This window comes from Pyrgilauda ruficollis, unplaced genomic scaffold (genome assembly GCF_017590135.1).
Source record: "Pyrgilauda ruficollis isolate IOZ18807 unplaced genomic scaffold, ASM1759013v1 scaffold36, whole genome shotgun sequence".
Taxonomy (NCBI): Eukaryota; Metazoa; Chordata; class Aves; order Passeriformes; family Passeridae; genus Pyrgilauda; species Pyrgilauda ruficollis.
The window spans coordinates 4,262,067-4,275,545 of record NW_024525045.1 but is presented as its reverse complement, the minus strand read 5'-3'; the positions used below and the strand labels follow the sequence as shown (position 1 = coordinate 4,275,545).

At 41.5% G+C, this 13,479-nt stretch overlaps 1 long non-coding RNA gene across 1 annotated transcript; it reads left to right on the top strand.

Annotated features, from left to right (window-relative positions):
* The first annotated feature begins 5,541 nt into the window (after positions 1 to 5,541).
* LOC121357963 lies at positions 5,542 to 13,078 on the top strand. Its single transcript, XR_005955808.1, has 3 exons — positions 5,542 to 5,745; positions 6,792 to 8,281; positions 11,325 to 13,078. It is a non-coding gene; the product is annotated as an uncharacterized LOC121357963 (long non-coding RNA).
* Positions 13,079 to 13,479: the final 401 nt, after the last annotated feature.

Sequence of the window (13,479 nt, the reverse complement as noted above, 5' to 3'; positions counted from 1 at the left end):
AGGTTTAAACAAGTTTAAAACTTGCTCTTCAAAAAGCACCTAACTCTCCCATATGCTATAACTGTATATATAATAAATATATATACTTTATTACCATTTTATATTTATCTTCTACATTAGTTCTACCCAGACAAGCTTTTTCTTGTCCTGGTTACCTAAAATTAAATGTCAAACACAGGAATGATTTTGCTCTGCATAGTTAAGACAACTTCTGGTTTGCTACTTTTGTCTGTCAATAAAGATCTGAAGAAGGACTGCTTCTTATCCCTCCTGAGGGCTCAGGGACACACCAGGAAAACAAGCAAGCCTGGAAAAAAAATAGAAGAAAACCCCCAAAAGGATTCAAAAAAATAAAATAAAATAAAATAAAAAGCTGGAAATACACAGAGAGCAAAGAGAAAAGTCTTTGAATTCAAGAGCACAAACCTTCAAGTCATATAACCTTTCCCATATATTAAATAAATGTCCCATAGCATTTTATTTACAGCATTTAAGGAAAGTACAACAGAGGAAGTATCTCCTGGTGGCCAATTCACCTCTTAAACATGTTCACTTTTTTCAGCATCACTTTTATCTGCAAATTTATGAGGACAACATGTACCTGACCTGCCTCCAAAGAGACCACAATTTGCAAAATGTCAGGTGGCTACTTCTGATGAGCAGTAGAGAAGGGGTGAGGAAGCTTTTTCCCCAACTCCTCTGGTACAACAGACAAACAGCCTCTAAACACTTCCCAGAGAAACCTCCATTCAGGCAGAGCAAAGAGCACAGAATGATTGGGACTTTAAAATTCTTGGAGAGGACTCCCCCAGAAGAGGGATATTTGAAATAAGGACCTCTGTATTCTCTCCCTCCTCCCTCGTGGAAAATGACACCAGCAGATAGGACAGAGGCTGATACCTCTCAGATCTGTGTGTCTTCACTACAGCAACTGGTAACTAATTATTCTTAAATTAAAACCAGAGCTGGACAGGTTAGGTCCTGATAAACACAATACAGTTTGCTGTTTAGAGTGTTGTCAGACACTTCATATTTCCTCAATATCATCAATCACAGGCTGCCTAAGCAGCAGAAAATAAATAGGAATCATTCAAATCGCTTCAAGGTTTCCTGGGAAAAGTATCTGACTGCATGAGACCAGCTCATGTGTCCAGAACTGCCACATAAGAAGGTCTTTTAAACATGGAAAGATTGTGTCTTGTCCTCCTCTATTTGTATTTTCTTGACCTTTTATGGTTGCCTTCCTCTATTTGTATGCATCTGTTTGCCATTTACCATTACCAAAAATTCTTCCTCCATCAATGTTTGCAGTTCTGCTGCAATCTTTCAAGACTTTTGCTCTAGCCAAGCTGTCACATTAACCTGGCATCTCTGAAGGCACTGCTTGCAGCTAAATCTGTGCAGAAAAGCCATCAGTCTGGAGAAACAGCAGGGGAAGTTCAGTTAAAGGTAGTACAGGAGACAAGTTTAGTGTGTGACCTTTCTCCTGCCCTCCAATGACACATCAGTCTCCTTGACCATTCCTACAGATAACAGCAAAACCAACAAATGACACAAGAGTAAAGGACTTGTCAAAGTATGTGTGACCTGTGCCACCAATTTCTCTATTAAAGGGATGGTTTTGTTTCTTACTGGCACTTGTTTTCTGCTGGAGACATATCAAGCCTTGAAATTATTGATCTATTTCTGCTGTCAGTCACTAGATCACTCTTTAAACTTAGATTTCTGTGGTGGGATACAAGATTAAACATAAAATTAATCACCAAAATGCTTTTGCCACTTGACAAGATTTCCTATTGAATATATAAGATCTTTGATTTACACCTTATGGTCACAAAATGTGTTTTCTGCTTGTCTCATTTGGGTATCTTCAAGCTTTTCCAGGTTCTTTCATTCCCTGTTCTTTTTTATCCAATAATTACACAAGGAGAGCAATTTAACACTGTTACCATAAAGATGAAAGCCCTAAAAGACATGGCATGTTTAACACCTTTCAACCAATCAAAAGAGCCTGAGAAGACAAAGAGAGAGAACCCATTATCAATGCTTTTTGTTGGGGTATAAGGAAAATCACCTAATGACTGTCAACCTTTAGCCTTACTTGCTTTGGTTACAGGCTTATGCCACTGCTAAGCCAATGTGGTCTGAATTAAATTCCAGGTAAAACAGTCAGAATCCTTCTGCATCCTTACATGGTCTGACTGTCCCAAAGGGGACAGCCTCTATCTGCTCGCCCAAACACAGATTCCCTGCACTTGGCTCTGTACCCAGAGTCGTAAGAAAGTCATTTTAGGAACAGTGTTCTAGGTTTCCTAAACACACAATATACATTGGAATAGTTACTGCCAAGGATTAAAATAATGCCTAAGTGATTTTTTCCAGGCACTCTACAATACAGTAATTTTTTCATCCAACAGCCTTTCATGTGACACTTTTATATAAAAATGTTTACAGGAAATAGCAAACTTTCCTTTCATTCCTCAGGTTACATGTACCCCCATAAAATGCAAATGCTGAGTGAAGTCATTGAGCTACCTGACACTTAAAAATGAACACATCTAAGTATCCTGCTTAAGATCAAATTGTGGCTCCCAGCAGCTAAACGGATATTTCAAACACTGGATAACTGATTTTTTCCTGGCCTCCAACTGCCACTTTTAATGGGGAGTTACACAGTGAATCTTTATTAGCAAAGACGGTGGGCCTTAGGGGTCCAGCAAAGGCAGTTTCCATTTGCACTTGAGCAGTGTGATGCTCAAGCGTTTATCATTGTGCAGACTTCTAAAATTTGAAATGAGGAGTGGGGACTGTCACAGAGACAAAACATCCAGGAACATACAGTCTCACAGCACACCAGAGTCTATGCACTTTGTAGCAGACCTGTAGGAAAGCTGGCAACAGCTGCTGGGAAATGCCAGCCAAAATCCCAGAATCCACTTCTGCAAAGACTTTTCCAAAAAAATGAAAATGTTTCAAATCACTAAAAAACTTCCAGGATTCTCGCTCATCAGAATAGTTCAATAATAATATAAAAATGTCAGTTGCATGCAGTTTTCCTTTTCTCCCATCCTTTCACCAAAGTTTTAGGGGGTGTGTTTCACCACAAAAGAGAAAGCCAAAAAGCCTGAAAACCAATTTGCAAGGAATTCCTTTACCAGTAGCACATATAGAGAGGCACACTGAGCCTCTGGCACAACAAACTTGAAGTTCCAAAAGCTGAACTCAATGGACATGGGCATGTGACTCCTAAAATTTCTGTGGGAGATGCTTTGGCTATTCCCATGCTGGGCAAAACACAACACAAGGCCCTCCAGCTGAATGGGAGTGACTCATAAGGAAGCAGCAAAGCTTTCCTAAAAAGGACCTATCATCACCTTCCTCTTCCATTCTTACTGGAGAGATGTCAAGGCTTTGCTTCTCTTCCCTCTGTCCCTCCTTGCATATTTTTCAATCAAATGATTATGTCACAGTCTTCTTTACTCTCAATGAAGAGAAGCATCCAACCCTTCAGCATTCCAACTGCAATCACCTGTAAAAACAATGAACAAAAGCAACAGAGCACATGTGCTGCTGCTTGGCCAGCAGGTGGGAAGGATCCCTTCCCTTGGGCTGCCCTGGCTGCCCAAGGTGTGCTGTGAGTGTAGCTTTATGCTCATGGCTACTCCACAGCAGCTCACCATGCCAGGGACACAGGTGCAGCTTCTTGTGGGGCAGTGTGTCCTGGCTCTGTGACATGCCGGCTCAAAACCTTGTGACAGGAACAATCTCTTGGGGCAGGAATTTCTTACGTGTCCTTTGCTAGTGGTAGAAATCAATACACACTGGGTAAAAAGGAGCTTCAGGCTCTCTTCATGTCTTCTCTCTCACTGCCAGCTTTGGGAAGAGAGCAGTTGCTACTAAAGAAAAGGAGCTTCATATTTTGCCATGTTCGTTGTCATGGTTTTTTTCCCCCTAAGGCCTTATCCCAGTTACTACAGAAGTAAATTGGCAGGCAAGAAATGCTGGCAGTCAGGAGTCCTATTGCCATAGGGCTGCTTTGTCTCTCAGAGCAAATAGTCTGTGTATTTCTGGTTTATGTTTACCATCAGAGCTGCAGTCAGTCACAGAGGCTGCAGTTCCAGCCTTGCAGCTGCAAGGGGAGATACCACACCCTGCGCAGAGACTTTCAGGAGGGGATGCTGAGGTGCCTGCTCTTGTGTCTCCATGAGCACACCCAGGGACAGTCTGAGGGGTTTGGGCAACTAGGACAGAGTCTGGTTCTTCTGCACAACAAATCAAATTGACCAGCATTATGAAGTATTAGGCATTTCAAATAATCAGAATTTATCCAAAGAAAATGCTATTTATTTGAAACACCTTGTTCCAAACCTTCTGCAGGTCAGAATCTGGACCCAGCCTGGGTTATGACTTCAAAGCTGATGATCCTAAAAATTGAAATTTAAAACCAAATTAAAAAACACCAGAAATAAAATTATCTACAACTGGGGAACTCTCGTTTACACCACCTTGGAATGTGTTTCATTGAATGCAAAAATGAGAATCTTGGCAAAGATAGTAGAATTTATCACTTGCTTTTTCCAGAGGACATACTACCTGAATAGGATGAGTATAATGGAACTCATTGTAATGCTCCATCCAGAAGAGAGTCCATGAGAAAATAAGAACATGCTTTTTAATAAGTGGAACTAAGAGAAGGGCGACTGAGACTTGGCCAATTCAACTTTTCAAAAAGCTTATCCTTTTGTAGTTATTGTAAACTTCATTTCCTCACACTCAGACACACACCTGACAATCTTACCACACAACTCCACTGAACTTTGATGTAAGGGTGAGCCTGCAGGCAGACAAACAAATTGCTTCAGCTCACATCTCTCTTTCTAGCATTTTTGTCTTCCTTCAAGAATCAACTTGGATAAAAGCAAATCTCTTGTGAGGAAAAATAGGCTTCCATTTAGTGAGGGATCATCCTTTATCCATCCTTAGACTGAGAAATGAGTATCATTGAGCTCTAGGAAAGAAAAGGAATGCACAAATTCTGAACTAGCTGATGAGCAGCATTTCTATGGGAAGGCAGGAAGGGGAGGGTTTCAAAGAAACATTTGAGTTTCTTTGAAAAGGTGTACATATTTTGGGTATACAACAGGAAAATTATAACTGCTTTAGAAATGATTCCTAAGAAAACTTACAGCTGTTTACAGGCAAAAGTCTCACTAGGGGAAGAAGAAGCACCGTGGGTTACAGGAGAGTTTCAGAGAAGGCAGCTAGGCTGCCTGGATTCACAGAGGCACTGTCACGTAAACTCACATATGGACAACTGGCCTCCCAGCCTCCACTCCCAGATAGAAATAGACCTCTGGGATGTAAGAGGGGAGGGGGCAGACCAAAAAGGAAGAATTACCCTCCCCCTGGCCTGTGCTAGATTTGTCTGCAGGCACAAGCAGTCACGGGGTCTGTGAAGCAATAAGATAACGTGACATGGCAGAGCTTAAAAATAACATTGCTGATTGGAAAACATCAGTGTCCATTACATGGGACAAACTCCTGGGGCTTCAATGCACAAACGTTTCCAAAGTTCTCTGGGATGGGAGTCCAGATCTTGAAAAGTGGATAGTAACAGCAAATAACTTGTGGGAAAAAGACAACTCCCATGTTTATTCAGACATCCACAGGGTACTCTGAAACCAACTGTTACATCAGGCTCCAAAGCAAGGAAACACTGAGGTCTCAACACGTGCATTTCTACAGGTAATTAGACCTTATTAAAGTGCTTCTCTATATAACAGAGGATGTCAGGAGAGTCTGGGTGTTTGGGATTAAAAGGGTTTCATGCGTGGATATAGCTGAAGGGAAAGCTATAGCTGAAGGAAAAGCTGCTTCTACACTATCCAAAAATAAGTTGTAATAAAATAGTATAGGATTGCTTTGCATGCACTGAATAACAGGTAATTTCACAACTTCCAATACCCATACTTTAAACAAGCTTTTACAAACCAAATTCAATGAATTCTGTTCAAGGGACTCTTGCAACACTGTGGAGCATGCAATATCCACAGGTATTGCAACATCTAATTGCAAAATAAAGGCTGTTTGCCTCCAAACCTCCTCATGCCCTCCTTCCAACCAATGGTGACAATGTTACATGGAGATGATTTTCTTTTGAGTTAGTGAGTTGAATCAGCTCAGTAGGCATCTGACAGACACCCAACACCCAAGTCAAGGAAAGTAGCAAGCAGAACTTTCCTGATCTTTTCTTAGCAGAATTGCAAGGCCAGGAGCTGAGAAGGGGAGCAAGACCTCCCCTGTAACACTGAACTGTTAGCACAGCTGCTTCTGGCACTGCAGTGCTCCTCACAAGCTGTTCAGCTGTCCCCTTGGTTAGGGGCAAGAATTCTGCAAGTCACTTCTGTGCCCAGGTGCTCCAAGGTGGACAGGAAATCAATGCTGCACCCACCGCATGTTGTGGCCACGCCTCTAAAGAATCAGGGAGAAGCCAAGTATTCATGAACATTTATTGGCACAGAAAAAATACCCCAATTATTTGTGAGTGACAAGCTAACAAAGGGAGTTTTTAAATACTCAGATTCAGAAATCCAAGCACAGCAGTTCACTACCACTGACCGCAGAAAAGTGGATATCTTGAAACAACTCAGCCAATGCAAGGTTTGCTGGTAACTCTTTCCTTTCCTTTTTGTTCTTAGCTGAGCCCTATGCTCTGACCAGCTTGCACTGCACATTCCCTGTTTTCCCTCAATATATTCTAGCCAACTTCTGCTTTTCTTTCAAACTTCCAGGCCAGAATTACTGGGATGAGAGCATCACTGTACCTTCTTACAGAGAGAAAAAACCCAGCACCGAATCATTTTATGTGATGAAATGAACACAGCCCCTGGTGATCAAAGGAGAAAACCAACATCTTCTAGAAAGAGTTCAGAGTGGAACTCAGCTGAAGGGCAGAGGGCTCTGGAGGAGCCCTGAGTGCATGGCTCAGTGACACAGCCAGGCTGACCTGCTGGCTGGCAGGTGCAGAGGGAGGACTTCTGTTCCAACATAATGTTATTTCTCTGTCCCCTTAACACTTGATTTTGTTTGTGAAATCTTACAAATTAAGTGGGTTGAACAAGCCATGGTGGACCACCAGAGCTGCTGTGGGGAAAGCAGTGGGGAACAGGAAGGTGGAAGGAGCAGGAATGGTCCCTCTCACCTGAAAAACTGAGAAACATCATCAAACTGTGTGACTTCTGATGAAGACTATACTGGGTCTCTGTATCTCTGCATGTGTGTGTCATTGGGCACTCAGACACTCTCAAGAAAGAGTGAGAGGAAGAGGTTACCTGATCAATCAAGTATTTCCTTCAGCTGCAGCTCTTTTTCCTACAGGAAGCCCTGGCTTGTATAAACCACTCAAGAAGCAAACATCAAAGGACTCCTCTATCACTTAGTCAGGATAATAGACTGTACTTGAACTCTACTCAGTGAAGTGAAACTTCTTAAACTGAGAGCTGGAGTTTAATTTGTTATTCCTGGCAAACTGCCCAAGCGGAAATGGATCCAGGGCAGAAGTTTGTTTGTTAGATAGCAGTGAGAGATTGACACTTTTATAATAAGCCACAAAAGCAGGGAGAATAGAAAGAGCTGCTAAAACTACTGATTATTATAAGACCTGCTCTTAATGCTGCATCAGGTACAAGATCTCCATTTAGTAACTGTCAAATAATGGAAATAAGAGACCGTGAAACATCAGTAAGAAGGATTTTGAGCAGACATTCTGCACATGAGACTGAGAATTCAAAAGAATAGGAGGAAAAAGCACAAAATCAGCTGCAGCAGGTCATTTACAGACTGGAATTCTTCCCCAAAGACACAAGGTAGTGACTGCCAGTCCTGTCCACACCTTCAGCACATTGCATGTCCATAGTCTGCCCACCAGCATCAAAAATGTAGTGTAAGGAGCTCTCAGTTGTTAGATAAGGTAGGTTACAACCCAGCCAGGATCCCACTCCAGAGTGGTGTCCTGTAGCTTTGCTGCCTCTGTGCCTCGAGATACAGAAGCTTATGGACCCTCGAGATACAGAAGCTTATGGACCCTCTGCACTACTGTGGCACAGCCTCAGTCACACCAAGCTCCAGAAAGCCAACAGAAAACATGACCTGTGGTGAGCAGACAGCAAAATGGTTTCACTGCACAGAAATTCTTTGCTATTTTTTTGAAAACAACCAACTGCACCTGACAGACACACCTTAAGCAAAAACATCACATGAACATTACCCAGTGATCTCTCAGGTGAGCTCAATTAAGATATCATCTCCTGAATAAGAAATCTGAAGTTCCTTTTTGACTTCAGGATATATAAGTGTTACCTCTTTATTATATATTAACAGTAAATGTATTCCATGGTAACACATGCCATTTTGGAATCTCCTTTACTGTCAGTAATTTACAAGCTGCATTAAGACAGACAATTCAAACTAATGAAAGCTCCTAACAAGAGCAAAGCAGTGCATTTACCATAAATACCAAGGGACTTCATCCCTTCAGGCAATTTTTAAAATATTTTTTTCCACTTCACTATGCCTGGAGCACAAGTTAAAGAGCTGATTAGGTATATACATTTAAAATATTAAGAAATGCTGTTGGGCATATTTGGTAGTAGCTCTTCTGAAGTTCCTCACACAGATTTTGCAATGTGGAAGAATTCTAAATATTGTTATACCTCTTTCCTTGATATTTTCTTCCTTTGGTAAAGCATTTTATTTAGAAAGGCTTTGTCTAAAGGTTAAACAGTCCCTATGCAATCTCTGAATGAAAGAGAAAAGCGTGTTTAGATGTCTGGTCCCAACTGCCAGTGTCCCATGCCTGCCAAAACTTCCAGCCTGTGTGGACACTGGCAGCTCCCAGAGTACATTTGCCACCAAGTCCTGTCCTTCCATGTGGACAAGGCAGACGTGGATCCACCCTCAGACCCTGCAGAGATGCAGCAGAGAGTTTTCAGCTGTTTGGACCATGAATGCTTTACAGACATTCCTCATCATTCAAAGAATAAATAGCACCACACGTGGAAGCATCCTGTGGATCAGTCTGAGGCCAGGAGCAGCCAAGCTGACCCATACTGGCTCTGCCATACACCACAAGAACAAAGTGAACATTGTCCAAATACATTTCCTGTCATTTCTGCCTGGGTCTTAGTGAGATTGTCTCTTGGAAAGGAAAAATTCATCAACAAACATTCATCCATAATTAAGCAAATAGGCTACTGGAAAAATTTAATAGCAAATAACTAATAATGATTTTCATACCATAAGAAGACAAAAAGAGAAACAGGAAAGCAGGAAATCATATTCTGGCTTTCTGCACAAGAACCACAGAATAAATCATATGCTGTTGATACACTGCTTTCAGATTCTCACCCAATAGTTATTATGACCAAACCTACAGCAACTCTATGTAAAAACAGAGGAATGAGGCTGGTGGAGACTGTTTGATTCTCAAAGCCAAGATAGTTGTAAACAGGTAACATCTTTACCTTTAAATTAACAGTTTTAGCTAATTGGGCTGTCACTTTTCCATCTGCAAACCACTAAGCATTTGCCTCCTAAGCTCAGGGAAAAGGCCTCCAGAGACTGTGAGTCAGTGAATGAAAATGGTTTTGGGTCCCATGGCAAAGAAAGTACTTTGCTCTCAAAAATAGATACATTTCTTGTGGGAAAAAACAGCCCAGCTCCTTCCTCTCCCATAGATAACAATGTAAAATGTCAGACACCTCCCAGGCTCTGTTCCCAGGAGATCAATAGCATTGCAGTCATTACTTTGGTGGGTTTTTTCCTTAAAGGTTAATTCATATCTAACCAAAAATTGTGACCCAACAGTGCACTGCTTATGGGGGCATGAGGTGTGGAATGTCAGGCTGGCAGTAGTGTTGAACTGCTACAGCTGCAAAAAGCTACAGCAGGATTTGGGCACTTGGAGACACAAAACTGGGGTGGGAGACAGGTAAAGATTGGATGCAGGGGAAAGGCAGGGCCTGTGTTCAGTGCACAACAGTGAGAGGCTCCAAAGCAAGGGGAGGAGGTTGCATGCAGAGAAAACCCACCTGCTTTCTTGCGTTTGCAGCAGAAAGCCCGTGGGATGCATTCACCGTGTTGCCTGCCGTGTCATGCAGGTTTGGGGATGCACAGTGACAGTAGAGCAATGTGGAATGAAAACCTAAAGATCACATTCAGGGTAATAATGGGGTAACAATAAGGATAAAAATTGATCCATATGCACCTTTTTAATGCACAGGCTTTCACCCAGAGGGTTTGGTGACTGAAGCACCTGGGGCCCTGGCACAGAAAAAGCTCTGCCAGAGCCACCAGGCAGAGCCCTGTGCTGCAGGGAGCCCCTGCTGCAGGGCACAGCAGCCCAGGGGCTGAGCTCTGCTGGGAAGCTGCACAGGGGGTCTGCCAGCAGCACTGCCACCCCTCTGTGTCACAGCCCTGCATCAGGCTGCAGCTCCTCAGGAGTCTGCTCACCCTCAGCCCTGCTGGGCCCCTGCACTGCACCTCACACCTGTATTAACTTTGTGCTGATATTGCAGGCAACCACCCTAGGGCAGGGCAGAAGCAAGGGCAGATGTGACATGCTCCCCAGAGGTGATCCTGGTCCATTTATTTATCCTCTGGATAAATTCAACACCAAATAGCTGGGAAAAATAGAAAAAACAATCCCAGACAGGCAGTTAAATGGAACCCCAGGCTCTGCAGTACCACAGCAGGCTCCACAAAGCTCTTGCAGTCCCAGGGGAGTAAGAAAAGGGGGAGGAAACATCACAAGAGATGACTTTGCTTACTCACATCATTGGTGCAGACACACTTGTTTACATTTGATTGGCCTCATCTAAACTTTGCTGGAGGTTGACCATAATATTTACAAGCTGAAAGAACAATTATGTAGCTGAGAGCAGCTAAATGGAACAAAACAAAACCAGAGACACAGAAATCATGTCATTTGCTAAAGACAGAAAAACAAACTAAGCCATCAGACCACACATCTGCCTCACGCTATATAAATTTACACTGTGGTACTATTTGTGCAGCTTTACTGCAATATGGATGTTCTTTGAGTTTATAAACACTTACAGTGCTTATGTGCTCCATGTACTTATTTGTACCATAAAAATTTATATGGAAGGATATTTCCTATGCCTCGTCTGTTTGTTTACAGAGTCCACCTTTAAAAGACCAATATTCTTCCCTCTGGGGCCTGTTTACAGCCTGCACCTGTGATGGTTTCTTCAGTTTCAGACTCATGGGCTGTATTTCTTACATAACTGTTTTCCCTCTTTCAGACACCATTAATCATCCTTCTGTCAAGATCTTCTTCCCACACCAGGCTTTACTGTACATTCCTTGCGTTTTCGTACCATGATGTCAGCCCAGAGTGGAACAAAGATAAGAATTGCTCAAGATTTTCCTTTAAATTATCCTGTTTCTACAAAGCTATATATAAAATAAAACCCTCATACTCACCACGGAATTTGGAAAGGACCAGGCTTGGGGATTTGTGATTTTCTCATATTCCATACCCTTATTTCTTGAAAACTACATGAAAAATGATTTCGGAAAAATGAGTGCAGAAGGGACCAAAGCAAGCACAACACAGCTTTGTAATCAATGGCAGAGCAACTAGGCAAGTATATGTCAATTACACTGCAAATGTTTTGAAAATGTTTTGTCAACCATGCTTGAAAAGTTATGACTTTTTTTTCAATGTTTGGGTAAGTGTGATTATTGCATGCATTTAACACCTTTTTGCCACTGCAAATTATTTAGAATAGCAAGAAGAAAAGAGTGCTGAGATGCTACTTCCATTCATTTGCATGTTTCAGAGATAGGATGGACTCCAAATTTTTAATTATCATTTTCCTTTTATGAAAGAAAGCAAACTCTATTGATCTGTCAAATCCCTATTCCTGGGCAAGCATTCTTCCTACTGTGGTTTTACTGGACTCAAGAGTAGGTAACTCTAAATAAGTAAAGATCTCTGCCTTATTTTGCTGTAACACACCATAAAGAGTAAAGACTTCACGTAATATCACAACAAAGCATCAGAGGAGCAGTATTGTAACATATCTGGCTGTCAAGCATCAGCCTATAAAAATACCCAGGCAGCTCTGTTCTCTTGAAGTGAAGAAGAGAGCTGTTCAGGCAGAACAATATTTGTTTTATTGACCGATTTTACTGTTATCTGTTACCCACCAGTGGGCCCCATTTGCAGTTTTCATCATAGAGTAATTGCTTATTAGAGACATTAGCAGGTTGTTTATTTGAAAACTATTATGCTAATAAGGAACAATCATATTAGCAAGGTGTGCTCCTTACAACTTTATTTGTTTATCCTCAGGGACTAAACTTCTGAAACCTCAAACCTTTTGTTACATACTGAAAGATTTGGAAGTAAAATGTCTGAAGTTTTTTTTTTCATGTCTGAGAAATTTGTCCAATAATAATCAGTGGTTTTATTGCTATCATAAATAACAGGAGCTGCCTGTGACAGAAAGATGCTCACAGGATTGAAGGCAATTCTGTACACAACCATTTACTTGCTAAGCAGTATGGAAAAATTATGTTGCTGCTGTATTTGCGTATTTTCTTATTATAAATGTTACCACAGCTATAACATATCAACTTTAGTATACTATTAAGCCCAAAGGGAAGGAAAAAAAACTGATTGTAGCATAACTTCCAAGGCTCTGGGAAAGCACCTGTTTCCCTTATCCTTTGAGCTTTAGGGGTTTTTTAACCTCAGACTCGCCAATAAACTCCCTTAATAATAACTTAAGATGTGATCAGTTATATTTACACATCCCAAGACTCCTAACAAACCAACAAGTACTTACAGCACAATTTCACTCCTGAAAGAAAATGCTTTCACCATTGGCACAGCTGAATTTTTTCCTATGCTGCTGCTGTTCATTATTTTGCTGTGCCAGGGTTATTTGTACTACACATAGTATCACTTTCAGGCAAAAATTCAGAAAGCAGTCTTGCAATGGGTAGTGCCCACAAGCAGAGTAGAGTTGCAGATTCCAACCAGACTGCATACCAAAGCAACAAGACATTATTATTTATATTCCAGCAGCACACAGACCCAAATTTGGGATCACAGCCCAATGTGATTAGGTGCAATGTAAAGACATAGGTAAAGAACAACCCAAACCAAGAGGATCATACATAAAATGATGAAGAAAAAAACCCAAAACAAACCAAAAATCAGGGGAAAAAAAAAACCCAAGCAAAAAAAAGAAGAGCAAGCAAACCACAGAGCAGGAAAAGAAAAAAAAAGAAAAAAAAGGAAAGAACAGCTTGCATGGGGACTGACCAAACACAACTCAGCTCACCTCTAGCCTGTGGCTTGCTTTGGCAGCCATGAGTGAAGGATGTGGCTTTGGATTAAGTAATCAGAAAAGTCTGTGTAAAAATGGAAACAGAATAGGCTAGATT